The 24,020-nt window shown below is 41.4% G+C and overlaps 1 protein-coding gene across 2 annotated transcripts in view; it reads left to right on the top strand.

Moving 5' to 3' along the window:
• The window catches only part of KHDRBS3 (KH RNA binding domain containing, signal transduction associated 3), a 186,711-nt gene that overhangs the window by 14,820 nt on the left and 147,871 nt on the right, over window positions 1–24,020 (top strand). The gene's annotated exons all lie outside the window — the stretch shown is intronic.

Raw genomic sequence — 24,020 nt, 5'->3', positions numbered from 1 at the left:
CCAGTGATGCCTAAGCAACTGGGATCTCTGCAAGCTTCTCCAGCCCTGAGCTGGTTCCAGCCTCAAGTGGCTGGTGGGGCAGTCAGGTTGTCACGGGCTTGTCTGTCCACAGAGCTTCCTGGCTCCACGTCACCACTCGTGTTCGTGAGCACACGTCTTCTGGACTGACTGTTGAGCTGGTTCACGCTTTCCCGGTAGAGCTTGAATTTGAGCGAAATGCTTTGTGGCTTTTAATTCTCACCAGCAGATGCCTGTTGAAATCACTGCTTTCTTCGTGAATGCTTGGGTTCGTGTTGCTACGGTCAGCAGTAAGGGTGGGTCTGCCGTCCATCCCAAAGCTGAAACCTGCTGCCTAACCCAGAGCCGAGAGCGGGGCCTCAGAGGCTCCCTGGGACACCACTGTGGGGCAGCATAATGCCATTGCTGTCAGAGAACGGGGGCCGCAGGACTTGGACACAGGAGCTGAGACGGCTTGATCTGTCCACCTCCTTTCCTTGAGGGCTTCAGGAAGGAGACGCTCGTTGTCCGCCTCGTGCTGCCTCCCCTAGTGTTCCTGTTTGGTCTCTGGCATGGGCGGTAGAAACCTCATCGCAAATGGGTAGAGCTGTGCAGCTTTCTTCCTGGAACAGCCGGGTGCAAAAATGGGCCCTAAATGGCGAGTTCCAGGAGAAAAGTCTGGAAAGGTTCCCTCATCGGACAATATTTTTTATTTTCTTGTCTGCTTGCCCTGGAATTGTCACTTTCTAGTGCTTGGACCCACTGTGGTGGCCCAGACGCGTCCATGGAACCACAGTTATTTCTCACGGGTGGTGATGTCACAGTTTGGGGAGGACAGCAAGGATCCTTGGTATCCTTCAGAGATGGGAGTGTGTCCGTGACTCTCTGTATTTTAGCTCCTTTGGCCGCAGACCATACTAGGAATTAATGAAACACTAGGTCCTAATTTACAGTCTCAAGTTGTTACTTTCTCCTTGAGTGACATTTCAAAACCCTTTTCCAGAATAGTTTTGCCATTGGTTTGAAAAATACTAATAATAAGCTTCTCTGAGTACCTTGATTTGGGGTCCTTGTTTGGAGTGAATATTGGCCTCTGCTGTTAATACATCTATGTCAAAGAAGCAGTATCTCCTCTATTAAACAAAACCCCCAACATGCAGAATAGGTTTCAAACCATAAACTTTGCCTCAAAACCTAACATACAGTATACTTGATGCTAGGATGCCCAAGGGAAGTAGGTTCCATGTCTTGCTTAGTTTTGAATAAAAAAGTGTTCCCTTGAGTTGGCTGCTTCTTTTAACAGCAGGTAATCTATGCAGTGGGTTATACCTTAATTATATTATTAGCACCATTGTTCCGAAATGATAATGAGTCCATTTATATTGTTTAATATCTTCTATTTTTTATGACAAGGGCCAAGAATCAAAGCACTGCTCAGATCCCTCATCAGTATATTCAGTAAGAAGTGATTTTCTTAAGAGATTTCATTAAAGGTGAGGGTCATCTGTGTAGAGAAAACACAAACAATTTGGTTTTTCAGTTTCCAGGTTCAGATGTTATTTGTGACTTATTTACAATAAAACTGGAAAACAGGACAGGAGAGTGTATCAGTATCCTACTGCTTCTATAACAAATTGCCAGGGATTTTGTGGCTTTTTCTTCCAGTTCTGGAGGGCAGGAGTCTGGAATGGTTCTCACTGAACTAAGGTCAGACTGTTAGCAGAGCTGCATCCCTTTCTGGGACTCAAGGGCAAGAATCGTTCCCTAACTCTTCCTGCTGCTGGAGGCTGCCCACAGCCCTGGGCACCTGGCCCCTTGCCCCATCTTCAAAGCCAGCAATGTCAGGCTGGGTTCTTTCCACACGGCTGTCCTTGGAGGCCTCTCTCTCCTGCTTTTCTCATCTGTTTGTAAGATTCTGTGTAATTACCTTGGGTTCACCTGGATAATCCAGGATAATCTCCCCATTTTAAGATTAACTGATTAAGAACTTTAGTTCTGTCTGCAGCTTGCACTTTTCCTTCGCCATGAAACGTAACATTTACAGGTTCTGCAGATGAGGATGTGTGGCTGTCTTTGAGGGAGACGTGGGTTTTTTCCTACCACAGAGGGATTAGGGCAGGCTGCAGAATGCTGATGTTTGCCAGCTACCAAGGACATCTTCAACCTGGTTTTAGGGATTTTCATGTGTTACGATATTATCTCGAATTATACATCAGGGGTTCCGGAGATATTAACTAACTTGTCAGTGTCACATAATTGTTAATAATAATGAGCTGTTATTGAGTCTCTCTAAGTGCCAGAAGATGTACAGACAATATTTTTCTCAATTCTTTGTGCAGGTCTCTGAAATAAAAGACACAGATTCCATTTGACAGGGGAGAAAACAGGCTTTTGTGGAAGTTGTGCCTGGCCTCATGTCACTTGGCCAGCCTGTAACTGAGTGTTTTGGATTTTTTCAATCTGCTTCCCTACTCCAGTGGATTAAGATGGGGGCCTTATGGACCTCATCATCATAGGGAAGTTGTTATCTGGATAATATTCAGAGTACCTTTCAAAGCGTTTGTCAAAGATTGTTTGGTTCATGTGTCAGAATGACCAGGTAGTTAATTGACTGACCTGACAGCTCCGTTTTCCCTCCCCTGCCCTTCTGTTTCTTACCTGTCTGTAGACCCTCCCGGTCTGAGCAAGTGCTTCCTGAGCTCCTCCTTAGTCCCTGCTTCCCACGATTTTCCATATTGTTTGATACATCGCTTTATTTACTCTCTACAGCAGCATATACAGATAGATGTTAACGCCCCCGTTTTATAACAAAATCAGGCCTGACAAAGGTGAAGGGCAAGATTAAAGCCAAACTCTGTTGACTGAAAACCGGTGCTCTTTTCTGCTGCGCTATAGAAGGTGTAACTGTTCACAGATTCTTGCTTCAGTCCTGCGTACTCAGCACGATCACGTGAAATAATTCCATAAAACATGAGGAAAATATAGAGAAAAGAAACTAAACATGGCTGATGTAGTAATTAAACCGATAAAGAATGCCCGAAGAGCACAAGTTTATATATTCAAAAGTAGAGCTAAAAGGTGCTTGGTTTTTACTGATCCTGGTGAGCTCAGTGACCTGGAACAAACTAGGAGGGCGTGATTCAACAATTTGTGTCAGATTTGATTCAGTAATTTGTTTCAGTTAATGTTTATGGTGCGCTGAACAGTGTTCCCCGAATATGTCTATATCCTAAGCCCTAGAATTTGTGAATACTACCTTATGTGGCAAAAAAGACTTTGCAAATATTATTCAGGTTCTTGAGGTAGAGATATTATCGCGGGTCTTCTGGGTGGGCCTGGTCTAATCTCACTGGTTCTTATAAGGGGGATGTGGAGGAGCAGTCAGAGTCAGAAGGAAGGCATATGACAGTGGAAGCAGTGATTATAGTGGTGTGGCCACAAGCCATGGAGTGCTGGCAACCTCTAGAAGATGGGAAGGACATGGGACAGAAGTCTCCCTTGGAACCTCTCTAAGATCTGCTTCTTTATATACCTATCCTAGACTTTTAAGTTCCAGGACTATGAGGTATTGTGTTCATGTTGTTGTTTCAAGCGTCTAAATTTGTGGTAATTTGTTATGGTGGCAATAGGAAACTAATACAATGTTCTAAAATAATTATGGCTTCCTTAACAATCATAGTTTGAGACTTCAATGCACTTTTACAATAATGGATACAACTAGGTAGAAGATCAGTAAGGAAATAGAAGACTTAAATAGCATTATAACTTGACTAGACTTAGTAGACATCTGTAGAACATGTTCCCTTGACAGTAGCAGAAACAACAGTTTTCTTAAGTCACATGGAACATTCTCCAGGACAGATCATATGCTAGTCCATAAAACAAGCCTCAGTAAATTCTAAAGGATTATGCAAAGGATGTTCTCTGGCCACAGTGAAATGAGATTAGAAATCAATAGCAGAAAGAAACTTGGGGAATCCACAAATATGTGGAAATTAGTAGACACTTTAATAACTGATGAGCCAAACAAGAAGTTGCAAGGAGAATTAGAAAATACTTTGAGATGGGGCACCTGCGTGGCTCAGGCACCTGCGTGCCTCAGAGGGTTAAGCCTCTGCCTTTGGCTCAGGTCATGGTCTCAGGATCCTGGGATTGAGCCCCGAATCAGGTTCTCTGCTCAGTTTCCCTCCCTCTCTGCCTGCCTCTCTGCCTACTTGTAATTTCTCTCTCTCTCTCTCTGTCAAATAAATAAATAAAATCTTTTAAAAAAAGGAAATACTTTGAGATGAATGAAAATGAAAATACAGCATAGCAGAATTTATGGAATGCAGCTAAAGTAGCACTTAGAGGCAAACTTATAGCTATAAATACCTATATTAAAAATGAAGATCAATCTCAAATCAGTTATCTAATCTTCCTTCTTAACAATCTATGAAAAGAAACAAATTATATGTAAAATAAGCAGAATGAAGGAAATAATACAGGTTGATCTGTTCTTGAGAATGTTCCATGTGGCTTAAGAAAAATTAGTTTCTGCTGCTGTTAAGGGAACGTCTTCTGTAGATGTCTGCTAATAATACATATTAGAATGGAAATTACCAAAAAGAGAATAGAAAAACAATAGAGAAAATCAACAAACCAGAAGTTGTTGTTGTTGTTTTTTTTAAAGACCACCAAAATTCAACTTTGTTCTATGAGACGAGTGTTATGAGACCAGGTCTATGAGACCAGTGTTACCCTTATTCCAAAATCAGACAAAGACATCACATACACAAAAAAACTCTGACCAATCTCTGTTATGAATATAGAAACAAAAATCCTTAAAATACTAGCAAACCAAATCCAGCAACATATAAAAAGGATTCCACACCATAATCAGATAGGATTTTTCCTAGGAATGCAAGGTTGGTTTAGCATTGAAAAATTAGTTAATATACCATCAATGGAATACAGGACAAAAAAAAAAAACAAAACAAAACAAAAAAAAACAACCACTTAGTCATCTCAATAAACACAGGAAAAGCATTTGGTCAGTTCTAAACATTTCATGATAAAACATTCAACAAACTAGGAATAGAAGGGAACTTTCACACCTGGTAATAAAGAATATCTATGAAAAACCCACATCATTATTGTGAAAGACTTTCCCCCTAAGATGAGGGAGAAGCAAAGATGTTAGCCTTCACCCATACTGTTTAGCATTGTTCTGGAGGTTCAAGCCAGGGTAGTGAGGCAAGAAAACGAAATAAAAGGCATTGGCGTGGAAGAAGTATATTTAACTATATTTTATAGATGACATGATCTTTTATAGAGAACCATAAGGAATCTACTAAAAGTCTATTAAAACTAATTAATGAGTTCAAGACATTTCCTTCATTCCTTTGCTTTTGGATTTAAATTTAATATTGAGTATTTTTCTGATAAATACAGTCTTATTTATGGAGCAAATGAAGCCAGGGTTCATGTCTGTTTTGTAGACCACCGCATAACTAGTTCTGGCACATGTGCCTGGTGCATTGAAAGCCCCCTTTATGCATTTGATAAATGATTGCTTATTTTGGGAAAAAAAATAGAAAGTACAAATTTTTTTTTAAAAGTTGCATTCCCTAGAAAGCAATCATTTGTGGATAGACATTGTCAGTATTTTAGTTTCCTTATCCATATAGAATTTTAGATTTTAGTGTTTAGTTTAATGTTCTAGCATAACCCTTTTTTAAGGTCATTGCAAAGTTGAAAACACTGTTTTTCATGGCTATGTAATACTCTGTGTTATGTACGACATCATATACTCAGCTGATTCTTCACAAATGAGCATTTCCAGTTTTTGGAATTATAATTTGGAATTGTCTGTCCCATTGCTTTGCAGCGTGTCCATTTCTGCCCTAGCTTAGAGTGCTGTGACAGCCTGAACCTGCTTCCTTACCGCCGGTGCTGCTCTCCTCTCTCTTAAGGTTTGCATTTTAAAAGGAAGCAGTGCAAATGGTGGTTATTCGTCCTTTCTGATGACTGAGTGATATTCCATTGGGGATTATGCTAAGTGAAATAAGTCAAGCAGAAAAAGACAGTTATCATATGGTTTCGCTCATATGTGGAACATAAGGAATAGCGTGGAGAACCAGAGGGGAAGGGAGGGAAAACTGAATGGGAAGAAATCAGAGACAAAGACAGAGACAAACCATGAGAGACTCTGGACTCTGGGAAACAAGCTGAGGGTTTCAGAGGGAGGGAGTGAGGGGTTGGGGTAGCCCGCTGATGGGTATTGAGGAGGGTGTGTGATGTGATGAGCGCTGGGTGTTATATGCAACCATTGAGTGGTTGAATGCTACATCAAGAACTAATGATGTACTATATATATGTTGGTTAACAACATAATAAAAATAATAACATCAAAATAAAAGGAAATCTTTTTAAGCAGTCATTCCTGTGCTTAAAAGTTTTTACTGTTTCTTCTTATCTTAACAGTAAAATCTTAATTTCTCGGGAAAGTATCATCCTTTCTTTGGTCTCCAGCCTCATTTCTGTCATTGGGTCCTGAGGTTATTAGCACACTGGATTTCTTGTCTGATTCGTGAAAGCCACATGCTCTTTTGAAGACCGTTTGTGTGCTGTGTGTTTTTTTTTTTTTTTTTAACAGAAATGCCTTTTCCCCTCTTATGTGCTTATTAACTCATTTATATTTTTAGGGATTCAGCTGGGGTATCCCCACCTAGAGAAACTTACTTGCCACCCACTCTCACCTCTGGCTTGGTTTTCTTTGATTCCCTTTTCTGCCTCCCTCTGTCATAGTCTTTCACACTGGATTGGTATTTCCATCCAATATGTGTCTTCTCTTGACTGGGTGAGCTCCTCGAAGGCAAGGACTGTGTATCCACCATGCCTAGAACATAGTAGGTCTTCAGTGAGTGCCTCAGTGCACCTCTTTGCACATAAGTCTGCAGCGGGCATTCAGGTAATTTCTGGAGGACAGTTTCCCAGAAGTTGGCTTAAGTAGGTCAGAGTTGATCAGCATTGTAAAGGTTCTTGACCCACATTTGCCAAATTAATTTATAGATGAGTTGTACCAGTTAAACTTTCTGCCAGTCAGTAGTGTATGTACATATATTTAAATGAGGTCTTCTGAATCATATTTTTTTAAAAAATTCATTCTTAATATATTTCTTTTTTTACAAAATAATGAAAATTTCAATTCTAGTATAATTCACATATAGTACTGTATTAGTTTCAGGTGTACAATATAGTGATTCAGCTACCAGGATAATTTATATTGTCTGCCTAGGCCATGGTTATTTAGGGAGATGCTAAGTAGAGAGCATATGTGGAGGCTGTCAGCCTGTCACCTTTTATGTTTACTTGGTCATGGGAGCATACTTTACTAAGCTAAAAAACTGAGTATTTACATGGTATTACATGTTATTGGGTATTACATTAATATCTAAGGTCAGGGGCACCTGGGTGGCTCAGTGGGTTAAAGCCTCTGCCTTTGGCTCGGGTCATGATCTCAGGGTCCTGGGATCGAGCCCCTCATCGGGCTGTCTGCTCAGTGGGGAGCCTGCTTCCCCCCCCCCCCCCGCCTGCCTCTCTGCCTATTTGTGATCTCTCTCTGTCAAATAAATAAATAAATCTTTAAAAAAATATCTAAGGTCAGAATTACTTGTTGGGCAGATGAACATATAGTAGCTGAAGTTGTCCAATGAACAGAGAGAAAAATAATTAGCAATGTTGTATCTAGTGTTTGGATTTGCATCCAATAAAACCTGCAGTGGAATTATAGAGCAATTTATAGTGCTTCCCTGGGAAATAGGAAACGGTTCTATTTATAAGGCTTAATACTAATGAAAACGGAAGGCAGGATTGAGGTCTTCCTTCCCAGGACCGGTTTCTGGGAGAAACCTTGTGTTCCTCCGAGATAGTTCTCTATCCTCTATATGCTCAGTTGTCCTTATACCTCCACGGTGTGCCCTCCTTTCTCCCCATCTCTCTTTCTTTCTCTGTGTGTGTGTGTGTGTGTGTGTGTGTGTTCTGTGTTTTGGGATAGGTGAGGAGTAGCATTAGAAGCGGGGGAAAGCTTGCTGTTTGAGATTCTGATTTCCTTGTTTGGGCAAGTGTTAGTCTGGGAGAGAAGATATCAGTGGTGCTCTGGTCGTTTGCAGCTGTGAGGACTCAAGCAGAGTAAACTACCTCTGTAGAGTGAAGAGCACTGTCTCACTAGCGGTGCTGTTGGGAGGTGAGAAGGTTGGGGCGGGAAGTGAAACATTTGTCAAGAGTCTGACTAGTGCCTGGCATGTAGCAAGTGCCCAGCGGTGTTTATATTTTCTTTTTCATAAAGCTCTTTCTGTCAGATCATTTAGAAAAGAAAGTCCATTAAATCATGGGGTTTTGTTATCATTCTTGTGCTTGTTCCTGGGACAGATCCTTTTTTCTGTTCTCCTAGCATTTCTAGACATCATCTCCCTCCTCCCTGCGTCTCTCTTCCTCTCTCTCTACCCCTTTCCCATTGAAAAGAAAGGTCAGACTGATGGTTTTCTCTACTGAAATGTTATATTTACTAATTCAGTCCTCTTTGAACCTGGCTTACGTTTGAAAGTCGCTGATCGTATTTTATGGACCCTTTTCTTTCTTTTAAACACGTAGCACAATGGTCAGACCTGTTGGAAAACATCTTCTCAAACCGGTCGTTATTATAGTTGCATCGTTGTCCGGCACCAAACCCGAAGTATGATGGATTGTGGCAGATAATCACACTCAGCTGCCCGGGACACATTTGCTGTGACTTACCGCTGCCCACACCCGCCTGTGACTGCTGTGGACCTCAGGCTGCTGAAGCTGTGGCATGGCGGCTGGGGGAGCGGGCGGAGGGCCTTGTCCGTACTTGAGGATCTTTGAAGCTAATTAGTTTTTGGAATTAAATAGGATACAGTATACGAATCAGATTCATACTCTGAATTCCAATAAGTGTGCTGTGCTCTAAAGGTATCCCGTTCAGGTGCCTGATTCTACCACGTGTGGGGATTCCCGCTTCCTCTCGCAGAGCCGAGCTTGCTCTTCGCAGCTCGAGACCTTGGCACGTGTGGATCCAGTCACGACCTTCTCATTCTCGCTCCCTGCCTGGGGCTCTTAGGCTCTGTTTTGGGGCCAGTCCAAGCCATTTCTAGATGTGTAGTAGAGCAAAATGCACAATTCCAGTTTGTTTTGATGTAAGATGACTTTGAATGTCCAGTATTTGGGAAGACAGTACTGGATTGTGACTGAAAATGAGGCCTCTGGGGTTGGCTGGCTTAGATTCAAATCTGCCTTTTCGCTCCTGCTTGCTGACTGTGTGTCCTGGGCAAGTAATGTAAGCCCTTCCTGCCTGGATGTCCTCAGGTGGGGTCCGATGTGGCAGATAGCTCTGCAGGTCTGGTGGGGGTGGAGATGAAACCCGCTGACGTGGGAGGCCCTCCCGGCCGGGGGCGGTGGGAGCTGTCCATGGTAGCTGCCGTTCCATGGTTGGCATTCGCAGAGAGCCGAGCTGGTGCAGGCCTCCATGGTCTATGGGCACGCCAGTTGGACTGTGGCACTTTGTGCTGCCCTGACAGTGTCCGCTCCCTGCCTCAGTTACCCTCCTGGCTCCATTCCATCTTCAGAGCACCCCTTTACCGTCTGACATGGCCCATTTGTCGTCCGCCCTTCCCTGCTGGAATAGAAACTGCATGGGACTGACGGCGCACAGGAGGCATTCAGTCAGAAACAATGAATGAACCAGTGCTGACGAGAAAACCCAGAACTAGTCTGGATGGGACGAGAAAAGACACAGCAGTGGTACTTTTTATGTTGGACCTTGAAGCATGAACAAGAGCTTGCCAACTGTGTCAGGGTTGGAGGAGAGCATGGCAGCCAGAAGAGCAGAGGTTTGGAGGTATGCAGGGGTGGTGTGAAGGAGGGGAGTGGGTCACCCTCGGTGTCGCATCTCCCAATGGCCAGTTTGCCTGCAGATTATAGGGTTTTGTTCTCTGTTTGGTCACTTGCTTAGTTGTCAGTATCATTTCCACGCAAACTCTAGCTCTGCTCCTTGCAGGAAGGGTTTTCCTGTAAGGTTCCATACGGTAGCTTGATCTTTTTGGTGGAAGTGGGTTTCTAGAATATCAGCCATTCCTCCATGTTTTAATCAAACACCAGTAGGACCAAATGATGATGGTAAAGATGGTAAAGATGACCAAATAATGACAGTAAAGATGATGATGATGACGATGACCAAATGATGATGGTAAAGATGACGATGATGACAGCAGGGATGGCATTTGAAAGCATTTTATAGGGCTTTTACCAAAGATTTTCACCTGGTATTTCACTCGAGACTCTTAATAACACCATAAGATGTACAGAATTGATGGGCATCCCTGTTTTCTAGCCTAGGCACTCAAAATGCATGGCTTACAAAGATAGGTCAGGATTGTTGTATCACTACCAGAGACCTGAGCTCCTGGGTTCTACCTGGTGTCTTTGTTACTGACCTGTGCCAGGCAGTAAGACCACCCTAGACTCTGGGACCAGAGAGTAAAGAGCAACATGCCTGAGCAATGCGGTTCACGCATTCCATTTTGGTTCCCACATTGCTTTCTGACTGTTCGCAGGCTGTCCTGGCTCAGGGTCAGCATGCAAACCTCATGGTTTGAGAAGCAAATAAAGAGGTCAGTGAGACTCAAGTCCCTTTCCCATACCATCTATAATGCTTTATTTTTTTTCTAAAGGCATCAGCCCTTTGCAGGTCATAAACTCCATGAGGGCACGTCTTTATATTATTTGCTGCTGGTGCCACATAGTCAAAACAGGGCTTGGCATGTAGAAGATGCTCAGTGAACATTTTGGATGAAGGACTATTACAGGAGCAGTATTGTCTATAAGAAGCCTACTTGCCCTAGGTTCTTCTCTGAGCTCCTGTGTGTGGCGATGCGGAGGTCAGAGGACTGGACCCCTCCCAGAAAGAGGTTTGCTCCTAGGCAGGGGGCATGTTCTGTTTCCTAAGTGAGAAGAGTTAATGATCTGCACACAAGCTCCCTCAGAAAGGCACATTAGTCATTGTTTATATGTACTTTGTGCATGTTTAGGGAGGGATGTCTCGTGTTTCGTCTCCCAGGTGTTTTCGGTATATGCACACAGTTTGAATAATAACAGTGAGGTTTACCTGTGTAGCAAAACCCATTCTTATATGGTGTATATTTATTATAAATTGACATAATTAATTGTGACAGAAATAGATTCACAGAAATACTGTTATCAGATCTGATCAAACATGAATCAATCTGCACACAAATACTTATTTTTGGAAGCATCTTCTTTTTTATTCTGTCTCTTTTTCTAGAAGAGGATGGTTGAGCTAATTTTTATAAAAAGATTTTTCTTTTCTATCTGCTGTTTTGATCTCGAACCTATAGATCTATATGAAACAAATTTTCTTCCTGCAGTCTTTCCTCTATGTTTGTCTTTTTTTTTTTCAACATTTTAAATCATTTAAATATTTTAAACCTAATGTCTAAGGATAGTTCTCATTTGACATCTTTTGTCAATGGTTGTTAATATACTTACCATTTAAGGTCTGGTAGGACAAGTGTGGTGTCTCTGCTCAGTGTGAATTTCCTAGCACATAGTAGGCTGCAGATGTTTGTGGAATCAGTGAATTTATTAAATACCTGTTGCATTAGGCACTGCAGGAGCTGGATGGAGTTGGGGGGGGGTGTCCCGAAGGAAGTGTGGCCCTGCTGCTGGAGGAGCGCTTGGGGGTGTAACTCAGGGGGTATGTTTGGAAGGAGACTTCACAGACTGAACTTAAAGCTTACACAGGATTGAAAGAGAAGGGGGGAATGGATAACAGCATGAACTCATGGAACCTGGAGAGAGCACGGTGGGTTCTGGTTGGTGAGGAATTCTGGGTGGATGGTTCGCTAAGGAAGGGAGGGAAGGACCAGCTTGCCTGAATTCCATTTCAGTATCTGGGCCAACAGGGAGAACGTGGATATTGGCCTGAGTAACTGGGGGAGTCTTTATAATTCTTAGGCTTTAAGGATTGCTTAAACTCTGTTATACTTTGACCCATAGAAGTGCTTCAAAAATGGTATCTTTTTAAAGATCAGTGCTAAAAAATCAGTTTGAATGTGCCTTATTTTCAGAAATGGTTGCTATGTGTGCACATGAGTAGCTGTGCATGTGTATATGGGTATTTACGTACATGTGTGTATGTCGGATACTAATCTTGAAAAAATATGTACAGTATATAAATTTATAGAAAATAATGTATATAGTTCTACATAAAGTTTTGTATTTTATGTATTTAATTTTAACTTGTACACTTGCGCATACTGGTCATGCTTTGTGAAGGGGAGATTATTACCATATTGATCTCAGAAAAGAAGTAAGAGGGAAGTGCATTTATAGATCTTTTGTTATTGCCAAACTATTGAATAATCAGCTTTATTAGTTATACATGATGGGTTTCAGGAGAGATCATGTTTCTTTCAATTATTAAGGTGTGAAAATATCCCTCTTATTGTGACTTGGTCCTATAGCCTGGCAGGGATAAGAAGTCCAGAGACCTCCTCTAAGTTCAGCTTATTAAGAAAAACACTGTAAACAAAGATTAAATTATGCCCTTCCCTGCTTGTTTTTACTGCTACTAGGATTCAGCATCCAGAGATTAGAGAAAGTTAAGGATAGCAAGTGTCAGCCTAGTGCTCACCGTCTTTTCAAAAAACTGTGCCATCCTCAGCAATAGAGAGGGTTGAGGGGCACCTGGGTGGCTCAGTTGGTTAAGCATCTGCCTTCAGCTCAGGTCATGATCCTGGGGGCCTGGGATCGAGCCCCGTGTTGGGGAGTCTGCTTTTCTCTCTCACGTTCTCTCTCAAATAAATGAATAAAAATCCTAAAAAAGATAGAGAAGGTTGAGAACTAGAGGAAGATGAGGCTGCAGGGCTGCTGGTGTCCACGGCGTGAATTTCATACCTGATCGGGAGTCTGGCTGTGCTTGGAGCCCGTGTTCAGTGAGAAGCTCCTGAACAGCATCCTGAAGTAAATTGTACAGCCGTGTAACTTGCACGGAAAGAGGACAGGTCTTGGTCATCACTGCGGACTCAGTGCAGGGTTAGTTCCTGCTCATACTTGATGCTTAGTGAATGTTCCCGAGTGGAGGTTGTTGAGTGTGCTCAGCTAATCCTGAGTTCAGGTCCCAGCAATGCTGGTTATTATCTGTGCATTAGATAAGTTACCTTTTTTGAGTGTTCTCTATTCTGAAAATGAGAGATACCGTGTGTCAAGGCCCAGTAAAGTACGTGCAGGTGGTGGATGGCCAGCTAGAATACAGAAGCAGCTATTTTAACTTATCGGCACGTGATTGCTGGTAATATGTTCATCGGGCTTCTTTTCTTTGGCAATTCTGTCCAGCCCCTTTCTTCCTTCTCCTTTATACAGTCTGCCTCCCTTACGAGGCCGTGGTCCCCCATGAGATCAGGGCCTGTTTCTGTTTCATTCCTCTCTGTCTCTCACGCTGAGCAGAGAGCAGGACTCTGGTCCACTTGGTGACCGATGGACACGCTGCGTGTCTGTCCCAGTGCCCTGTTGCTTTGGGGTGCAGGACTGGTGTGTGTGCCTGTCCTCTCTCATTCCAGGCCGCCTGTATGTGCGCCCTCAGCTGTGATGTGATGGAGATGCAGAAGTAGTTTAACATTTCACAGTGGTGGAGCACTTAGCATGGTTCCAACCCCTCCCCATGCATCAGGACTTGTATTTGTATCTGGGGAAGATTGGGGTTCTTAACTTGGGAGAGAGAAGCTAACGGCTTGTTTCTCTACCTGGAGAAGTGCCTTACAGTCCAAGTCCAGTGACTGTTGGTTTTGATGACTTCTCCAGCTCTGAAAAAGAACACATCTACCCAGTGTCCCTGACTTTTGACATGTTGACTATAATTTTGGTTTATAGCTTTTAGCTGAAGGAAATTGCCAGGTCTTTATTAAGTGCGGAGGTCTGGTTCCAGAACTGTCACATGCAAGAAAGTGCCTGCCCTCCCTCCCCCTACACCTGCACATGTCTGGTAGTCTAGAGCCCATCTCTGACTCCCGTCTCTCAGATGATTTACTTTTCTGCTCGTCCCTTCTTCTTCCTCACCTCTAACATGGAGATAATGGTTGATAAAATGGAAGAGTGAGAACGACGCTCAGTTTGTAAAGTGTTAAAAGCCAAAGTGCTTCAGTAACACCACTGGTATCTTCAGGGCTGTTGATACACAGGTGTGGGATTCAACATATTTTATAATTAGCTTCGAACATTTGAATAATACAAAAGTGAGTGACTAATACACGGTATTATGTAATCATGTGTTAAGAGGAAAGCCAAGGAGCAGACTGAGGGCATATTATTGAGAAAGGCAAGTGTCACTGGGGGTAGAAATTCTGAACTTCAGTGTCTGCCAACATTAATAGTGAATAATGAATAAATGTTCTGTGTTTTTTGGTTTGTTTTGTGTTGGAATTTTTTAAACTCCTTCTTTGGATAATACCTTTAGATTTAAACACAAATCGTAAAAATAGGCGATGACAGTAATGGTCTTGGAAACAAATGGCACTTAGCATTTGATTTTATTTGCGTATCTAACATTTATGTAATATATGCCTGTGCCACTTGGTAGGTATACTTATTGTGAATGATATTTTAGAACAAAATAAGTAATTTTTAACATTTTATCTTCATCAGTTCCAAAAGAGAACCCAGAGTGTACAGTGGTGCCACTTTCTTTTCTTTTTTTTTTTTAAGATTTTATTTATTTATTTGACAGAGATCACAAGTAGGCAGAGAGGCAGGCAGAGAGAGGGAAGCAGGCTCCCTGCCGAGCAGAGAGCCCAACGTGGGACTCGATCCCAGGACCCCGAGACCACGACCCGAGTCGAAGGCAGAGGCTTAACCCACTAAGCCACCCAGGCGCCCCAGTAGTGCCACTTTCAAAGTTGAGAAATGTAGGCGGGATGGCAGAGGTGAATTAAGTGGGGGTGTCTGGTGGCTGGTCAGGGGAGCAGGCATAGATGGGATCAAAGCTCCAGTCAGCTCAGCTGTGGGCCCATCTTCTGGTGGGAATGTGAAAACTTCTCTCTTTGGGTTGTTGCAAAGATTAAAGAATTATTGTCAGGTGCGCTAGGCATAGGACGTACTCAGTCCATGTTGGCTGGTGAGACTACGCTTTTGTCGGGTGCCCATGAAAGAGGCCTGACCTCATCAGCACTGAACTTGGCAGATGAAGGTAGGAGAGGAGATGGAATCCAAAAGCCAACCATAGAGGCCCATGTGAGAAAGCAAATGTCTGACCCCAAAATCAGAATGGCCACATATAAACTTGTAATAAAACAGTATAAATGTGATTGAAGTAATTACTGAGAAAACTAAACATAATATGATGATAATTTGCATGGGCTACCATGTCTTGTTATTTTCTCAAGCTTCATTCAAATTAAAAAAGAATTGTTTAAATAAGAATTTTTCCTAGCAGCCTGGCAGGTACTGAAGGCTTGTACAGAAGGTTACATGCTGACCAGTTTGGAAAGGCCCTTAAATACCATGTTTTAGAACCTTGTGTGTGCTTGTGAAGTGTTCAGTGTTTTACAGTGTCATTATATGACAATACTTTGTAATCAAAAAGGAAGACAACTTGAGAATGCCTATTTATTCACATAACCTGCATTTCTTGTTTTCTGTATATTGGACTCATTCTTGGCACAAGGTACACAGTCATGAGCAGTGTGGCCAGGATCCTCCTCTGGCAGAACTTGAGTTATAGTGGAAGGACGGGCACAGGAAAGGAAACGCAAAGTGAATATCCAGTGAACAGTCAGTTCTCTGAGGTCCAGACTAGGGCATTTTAGTGAGTGGGGTAGAAGGGACTGTCCCCCTATAGATGGGACTAGAGCAGAAGGCTTCCTAGGAGGGGCGCCTGGGTGGCTCAGTGGGTTAAAGCCTCTGCCTTCGGCTCAGGTCATGATCCCAGGGATCCTCGCATCGGGCTCTCTGCTCGGCAGGGAGCCTGCTTCTCCCTCCCTCTCTGCCTGCCTCTCTGCCTACTTGTGATCTCTGTCTGTGAAATAAGTAAATAAAATCTTAAAAAAAAAAAAAAAAAAAAAAAAGAAGCCTTCCTAGGAGCACAGAGACAGACACGTAACCCAGACCAGAGTGTAGGAAATGGCTTTCCAGGAGAGGGTGATGCCTGGGTTCAGTCTTCCGGGTTGAGAATAAGCTAGGAGTCCGCAGGGTGGGGCTGGAGGTGGGGAAGGCATCAGCTGCTCTCGCCTTCACTGCTGGGGGACTGCCTGGTAGCAGGGGCAGGAGAAGTGGTAAACAACCTAAAAGACTAGGCTTACCTGTAGGACTTTCCCAGCTTCCTCTCATCTTTAGCGCTCTCTTTCCAGCTCCTCAGACCAGAAAGAGAGGGCTGTTCTCGGAGTTCTTTCTGTCGATCACCATACTGAGTTCTAGATTTGGGGCTGCCTTTAAGTCTAGGATGGGAGAAATAAGAGGAAAACAAAGGAGGCATCATCACTGGGTGGATCTTACTTCGGTTTCTGGTTTCCTTCCCCAGGTCTCCTGCTGCCATTTGCTTTTAAAGCCCTTTAGATAACTGCTGTCTACACTCTGTCCAGGTTTGGGTCACATTCCTGGGAGATAACTGGTAGAATGTACTTAATTCCACTTTCACTGAAGCTAGAATCAGAACCTTCTTTAAAATGTAAAATTTTGGGTGCCTGAGTGGCTCAGTTGGTGAAGCAACTGCCTTCGGCTCAGGTCATGATCCTGGGGTCCTGGAATTGAGTCCCACATTGGGCTCCCTGCTCAGTGGGGAGTCTGCTTCTCCCTCTGACCTCTTCCCTCTCATGGTCCCTCTCCCTCATTCTCTCTCTCTCTCAAATAAATAAATAAAATCTTTAAAAAAATTAAAATGCAAAATTTTGATTTTTTCTGAATTTAAAAAAGTGCTATACTTCATTTTATAGATATAATAGTTTACTGAATGATTTTAATTTTGCAGAAATGATTTTCAGTGTCCCCTGTTTTTATAAATAACAGTGCAGTGAACTTCTTTGTGCATTAAAAAAAAAATGAACCTAGTTCAAGTTATTCCTTTAGAATATTGACTTCATTTTTGCTATTTTATAAGCACAGTATTGGATAATATTCATTAAATATATGCTGTGTGGTAGCACATGCTTAGTCCATTTGCTCATGGGATTCTTCTGATAACTCAGTGAAGTAAATACTCCCCTTGGTTGTTAGAGTTTTTGATCAGGAGATTCTCTAATCAAGTGGTTAAAAATTTGGCGTCTCAAGACTAAAGAATAGATTGTGTGTTTTCCAAATATCTCAGGAAATTTGCTCAGCTTTTTTTTAAATATAAACATTTAATGTAAGTTTTCTCCTGAGCAGAAGCTGATCACAATAGTGAGTAGAGTTAATGCAAAAGTATCTTCTTGTTGAGTAAGTCATTATCACAACTAGAAATAAAGTCCCTTTATTCTGGCTTCTGATTCTTTTATATCTGTCATTAGCTAAAAATATGAGTAAAGTTAAAAAAGTGTTTTGAAGATATGAAGAATGTAAAATACTTAACAGCAGTCTCCAGCCTGTATATTCTAAATCAGGATTCACAATCTTCGGCCTGTCAGCCAAATCTGGCTTTTTTTGACTTGCAAGCTAAGAATGGTTAAAAAAAAAAAATCTTAACATGTGGAAGTTACTTGAAATTCAAATTTCAGTATCCATAAATAAAGTCTTAGTGGAATACAGACACATTCACGTGTTTACCTGATACCTGTAAATTCACTGTCCATAAATAAAGTCTTCAGTGTCCATAAATAAAGTCTTAGTGGAATACAGACACATTCACGTGTTTACCTGGTACCTGTAATTTCACTGTAGGTTTTGTGCTAGGGCAGAATCGAAGAGCTCTGACAGACTTATTTATGACTTCCAAAGCCAAAATATCTACCACCTGACCTTTCACAGAAAGTTTTCTAACCCTGTTCTAATTCAAGTTGTTACTAGGAATTTGACACATCTTTCAATGCAAAAATCACATCATTAAAGGTGTGAGTCACTGTGGGCTTTGGACTTAGCATATGCGGTTGCGTTTGACCAACCTGTGACTCACTAGCTGTGTGAAATACAAGGGGTTGTGAGCTTTAAACACCCTCATGAAACCACAGTGAACGAATCCTAGTAAGTGTCCAGTACATGGTGGTGTATTCATAGATGTTGGTTTTCTTTCTTACTTTCCCTTGGTTTCCAAGCTGACCCATGGATTTCTAGTCAACCCAAGAGTGTGAGTGAACTAATGTCACCACATCGACTTACCTTGCATCCCCTCCCTCTTTGGAATAGAGCCCCTTCCTTTCCCCGTTGCCGTAGGAGTGAGAAGGGCTTTCTCAACACAGCTCTTGGTAAGTTTGAGAGCCTCCCCACCTTCCCCCTGGCAGGGATAGGCTCATTATGTTGCCTCTGACCACTGTTACTTACCTAGAAAAATTCTTTGGGTTTTAGTAAAAATGAGAATGTTTCCCTTTTTAAAAAAGAAAAAAGCACAAGATGAAGAAAACGAACTGTAATTCATGCATTCAGTTAGCTAAGCTTTATTTTCATGCAGGTAAGTATTTAGTCTGGGCAAAGGTACATGTTGCGTAGGTATGTTTCATTTTTAACTTACGATATAAGAAAATTGGTTTGGTTATAAGGCTGAGGACCAGAGGGCCCCAAGAGATAAGAGTCAGTGGTCCTGTTGGTTGGAGACCCAGGGGAGAGTTGACATAGTTTCGTCAGTAGTTTAATGCAGTATTTCTCAAAAGTGTGGTCCGTGAATCCCTGAAGGGGGTCTGTGAGGTCAAAACAATTTTTTCCAAGAAGGGATGTTTTTGCCTTTTTCACTGTGTTAACATTTTTACCGGTAATGCACATTTTTACCGGTAATGCAGATGTAATGCAGAGAAAATCCCTGGCCCCTTAGCACAAATATCAAGACAGTGGCAGCAGACTGTACTTGATAGTAATTTTATTGTTCACCACTACCAGGTGCTGGCAGGAAAACAAAACAAAACAAAACCAGTTTCAGTTAAGAATGTTCTTGTTGGAGGAGCAGAAATTGTTAATGCTATTGAATGTCACCCTTTGGATACATTTCTTTTTAATATTCCTTGTGACAAAAAGGGAAGTCCGTGTATGGTACTTATTATGGATACCCTAGTAGTAGATAGTTGTCTCAAAGAAAAACACGTGTGGTTGTTTGAGTTGTTAGCTGAACTAGCCACTTTTTCATAAAAATCCAATTTTACTCAAAAGAAAGATTGACATTGAGAGAGATAAGTAAGGGTTATTCAGATTTGAGTATTTTATAGACTTTTTTCTCAAGAAATGAATGAAATGAGCCTTTCCTTCAGGTTAAGGAGCTCATAGTATTTGTTGCCAGTGATAAATTTGAGCTTTCAAATGAAAATTAGATTTTTGGAAATTCTAAGCACATGCTTAACTGCTTCCTAATACTTAAATATTCTGAGGAGAGTGGTGATATAAACACTTGTGCTTTTTAAATATTGTAAATGAAATGTGTTTGCATTTGGAAGACCTACATAACATGTGTGATGTTACAAAATTACACATGAGTAAAGATTCCTTCTAGCGCAAGATAGACCAAATAGATTATAGTTTTTTTTTGGTTTTTTTTTTTAACGATTTTATTTATTTGACAGAGAGAGATCACAGTAGACAGAGAGGCAGGCAGAGAGAGAGGAGGAAGCAGGCTCCCTGCTGAGCAGAGAGCCCCATGTGGGACTTGATCCCAGGACCCTGAGATCATGACCTGAGCAGAAGGCAGCGGCTTAACCCACTGAGCCACCCAGGCGCCCCTAAATAGATTATAGTTTAACAGAGTATGAAAAGTTCATTGATACAGTTTCAGATTCCTTATTGCATCTGACCTTCAAGAAATTAGTGCCTATTAAGTAGTGGTGTACAAAGAATATCCACAGTTGTCTGAAGAGTTGCCTCCTTTCTCCAAATGAATGCTGGTGTGGGTTTTTTGTTTTGTTTTGTTTTGTTTTGTTTGTATGTTCTCATAAGATGTTGCAGTAGTTGAAACACAAGAGAATACCGCTTTTTTTTTTTTAAGACATTAAAGAAGTATGCAGAAGTAAAATAGTGCCACTTCCTCTTGCTAATTTTTTCTTTTTCTTCTTTTTCTGGAAACTGCAGCAGTTATTTCCATGAAAATACGTTTTTATGTTACAATGTAATCATTTATTTATTTATTTATTTTTAAGATTTTATTTATTTATTTGACAGACAGAGACACAAGTAGGCAGAGAGGCAGGCAGGAGAGAGGAAGGGAAGCAGGCTCCCTGCTTCGCAAAGAGCCCAATGTGGGACTCGATCCCAGAACCTCGGGATCATGACCTGAGCCGAAGGCAGAGGCTTTAACCCACTGAGCCACCCAGGCGCCCCTATTTTAGTTATTTTTAAGTTAATGTTTTAAGTTAATGTCTTAAAAAATGTTATTTTTAAGTTAATGTTTTTAAGTTAAAGTTTCTCAGGTTTAATTCAGAATATGTTAAGTATTAATACTTTGACATGCAAACAAAAAGCTCTCTGAGGTTCTTAAATATTTGTATGAGTCTAAGTCTAAAGGGGTCCTATGATCAAAAAGGTGGGACACTCTTAGATCTGTGAGACCATGTTCCTCATGTAGGATAATGCCTAGTACATTTGCAGGGACTCTAGAAAGTTTTGTTTGATGAATAAATTAAATTTCTTGGCCAATAGCTGCTCACCCATTGCTAGATGTTGTTCTGGTTGTCTATTTGGTAATTGCTTACTCTATATAAACTACTATCATAATGTAATAAAGTAGGCTATTCTATAACTAACTTTTGTACATTTAAGGATATTTTGGTAACAGGAAAAGCCACTATTTTAATAAGGATAGGTTTTAATATCTACTGTATATGTTCTGTACCTACAATCACCTTTCTATGATTATTTGACAAACATATAGATTGGTAACCTGATAAATCTCAAGACTGGAAGTACCAAATGGAATGCTAATAGCTATTTGTTGAAAACCACAGATGCTATGATGTGTTAATATGACATAGTGGATACAGAAACATTTTGAGTGGTGGGTTCTGCTGGACAGATACACAGGATTATTAGCATAAGATCTGTGAGTTGCAGTACTTTGCCTTATTTTTTTTTAACTGAACTTTGTGCATATTAAATTAAAAATGCATTTTTCATTTACTGTCTCACACTAGTTAAAAGTACTTGTTTATCTATTGAACTAATCAACTTGGAGAAACTCTGTGGATGGAGAAGGGGTTAAGATGAATCAAAGAAGTGGGAAGCAGATGTGGAATATATCGGTTTGTGTTCTATTTCCAGTTTGTTTGTTTGTTTGTTTTTGTATATGGCAAGCTTGAGATTAATTGGTTTGCTTATGTATATCTAATTGTTGTAGCACAATTTGTTGAAATGACTATCTTTCTCTACTGCATTGCCTTTGGATCTTTGTCAAAAATTATACATATACATTTTAAGTTAGCTTATCAATTCTATCAATTTACTGGGCTTTTGATAGGGAATTGCATTAAATTTATAAACCTCTGCCTTCGGCTCAGGTAATGGTCTCAGGGTCCTGGGATCAACCCGCATCATGCTCTCTGCTTGGCGGGGTGTCTCCTTCCCCTCCCCACCCCACGCCTGCCTCTCTGCCTACTTGTGATCTCTCTCTATGTCAAATAAATAAATCTTTAAAAAAATAAAAATAAAATACTTTCCCTAGGGACACTTGGAAACAATGTGGCTCAGTTGGTTAAGCTCTGACTGTGAATCTCAGCTCAGGTCTTGATCTCAGGGTTGTGAGTTCAAGCCCCAGGTTGGGCTCCGCGCTTTGGATATGAAGCCTATTTAAAAAATAAATAAATAAATAAAATAAAAAAATAAAAAAAATACTTTTAAATCTATTCGGATATCCATATGGCTTTTCTTTTTTCAGTTTGTTGATATAGTGAAAAACATTGAATTTTCCAGTGGTAAGCCTTTATCTTCTTGGGATGATCCAAATTTGGTGGTCATGTATTCTCCTATTTAGATATTCTTAATTCAATTTGTTAATATTCTGTTAAGGACTTTTTCATTCTCATTCATGAGGGATATTGATATGTAGCTTTCTTCTAAAATCTTTGATTTTTGTATTAGGCTAGTGAAATGAGTTTGGAAATGTTCACTCTTCCTCTCTATTTTGGGAGAGTTTGTGTACAGTTGGTATTATTTTTGCCTTATGTGTTTAGTAGAATTTACCAGTGAAACCCTTTGGGCCTAGGGTTTTCTCTAAGAGAAGTTTTTAAACAATGAATTCAGTTTCTTTAATACATGGAGGCTTATTCATATTATCTTTTGATTCTTGAGTGATTTTTGGTAGTTTGTGTCTTTTTTTTTTAATGCAAAGAGTGGCTTTTTTTTTTTTTTTAAAGATTTTATGTATTTATATGACGGATCACAAGCAGGCAGAGAGGTAGGCAGAGAGAGAGGAGGAAGCAGGCTCCCAGGCTGAGCAGAGAGCCTGATGGAGGGCTCAATCCCAGGACCCTGGGATCATGACCTGAGCTGAAGGCAGAGGCTTTAACCCACTGAGCCACCCAGGCGCCCTGGTAGTTTGTGTCTTAAGGAAATTATCCATTTCACTGAAATTATCAAATTTATTGATAGAAAACTATTGATAATATTTTCTTATCCTTTCAATGAAAGTGACATCTTTGGTGATGTCACTCTCATTCCTGATACTGGTAATTATGTCTTCACTTTTTTTCCCCTTGATCAGTCTGGTTAGAGGCTTATTATTTTTTTTTATGATAAATAAGTTATGATTTATTATATCACTACTGAGCTTTTTAAAGAATTAGCTTTTGGTTTCATTGATTCAGTTTAGTAATTTCATTGATACCTGCTCTTTGCTATTTCCTTCCTTTGTTGCTTGGGCTTTGTTTGCTCTTCGTTTTCTGGTTTCTTCAAATGGAAGCTTACGTCGTTAGATTGAGACTCTTTTCTTTGAAATGTAAGCACTAATAGCCTTGTTTCAGCGCAGGATGCTGAGCAGTCTGGTTTCCTGCCCTTCCTCTGGTAGCAGATGCATTTTTGCCTGCTGTCAATACAGTATGTGTGTTGGGGCCGATTTTTGTTTGTTCGCTTGCTTTGTTTTGTTTGCTTTTAAACAGATTTTTAAAATCTTCCCCAGTGGGTCCTGCTCACCTCCAGCCTCTCCAGTGAGCTGTGACTTTGCTTCCAGCCCTTGGACTGCCCTTGGAGGAGGGCACTGTGCGGGTTATGTACCTGCCTCAGTGGCAGATGTGTCTGCTCTTTGTGAGAGAAGGATCTGGGGTGCAGAAGGGCTTTTTATTTTTTCTGCCTCCCAGTGGCTTCTTGTCACTGCTTGTCCCACCCAGAAACTGTGCTTGAAGTCTCCTGTTCCTCCCCAGTCTTAAGCACCTGGTGGAGGCCTGTGGGGTACGTGGTGAGTGGGTGTATTTTCCCAGGCATTTTAAACTATCCTGCTGGCTTCCAGGCACCCTCTAAGAATTTGTTTAAATTTCAGTTATTTTCTTCATACTTTCATTTATGGCTGCACTTTCGTGCCTTGCCAAGGGTAAAGGATTTCTTGGGTCCCATCTCTCCCTGGAGGAGCTTGCCAGGCTTAAGGATTCAGTTCACCAGGTTCGTATCTCAGCTTTCTGACGGACTCACAAATTATTCTGTGGATCTTCCAGCTTCTGTCCGTGCTAAGTAGCAAGCCATGCTGTCCTGCTGCTGCCTGCATCGTGGGTGTAAGCTGTGCCTCAGCCTGTGAGGCTCTGAAGTGTAAGCAGTGAATTACCCTGAGAAGTCCAGGAAATAGCTGAGCCGCAGCTGGAGGAAGGAAGTCTGAGTTTGGTTCGGATCAGGGCGCTGCATCGGTCAGGAAGGTGGTCTGGGCTCCTTACTGA

Source organism: Martes martes, assembly GCF_963455335.1.
Source record: "Martes martes genome assembly, chromosome: 4".
NCBI classification, from domain to species: Eukaryota; Metazoa; Chordata; class Mammalia; order Carnivora; family Mustelidae; genus Martes; species Martes martes.
This window is presented reverse-complemented; position numbering and strand designations above follow the sequence as displayed.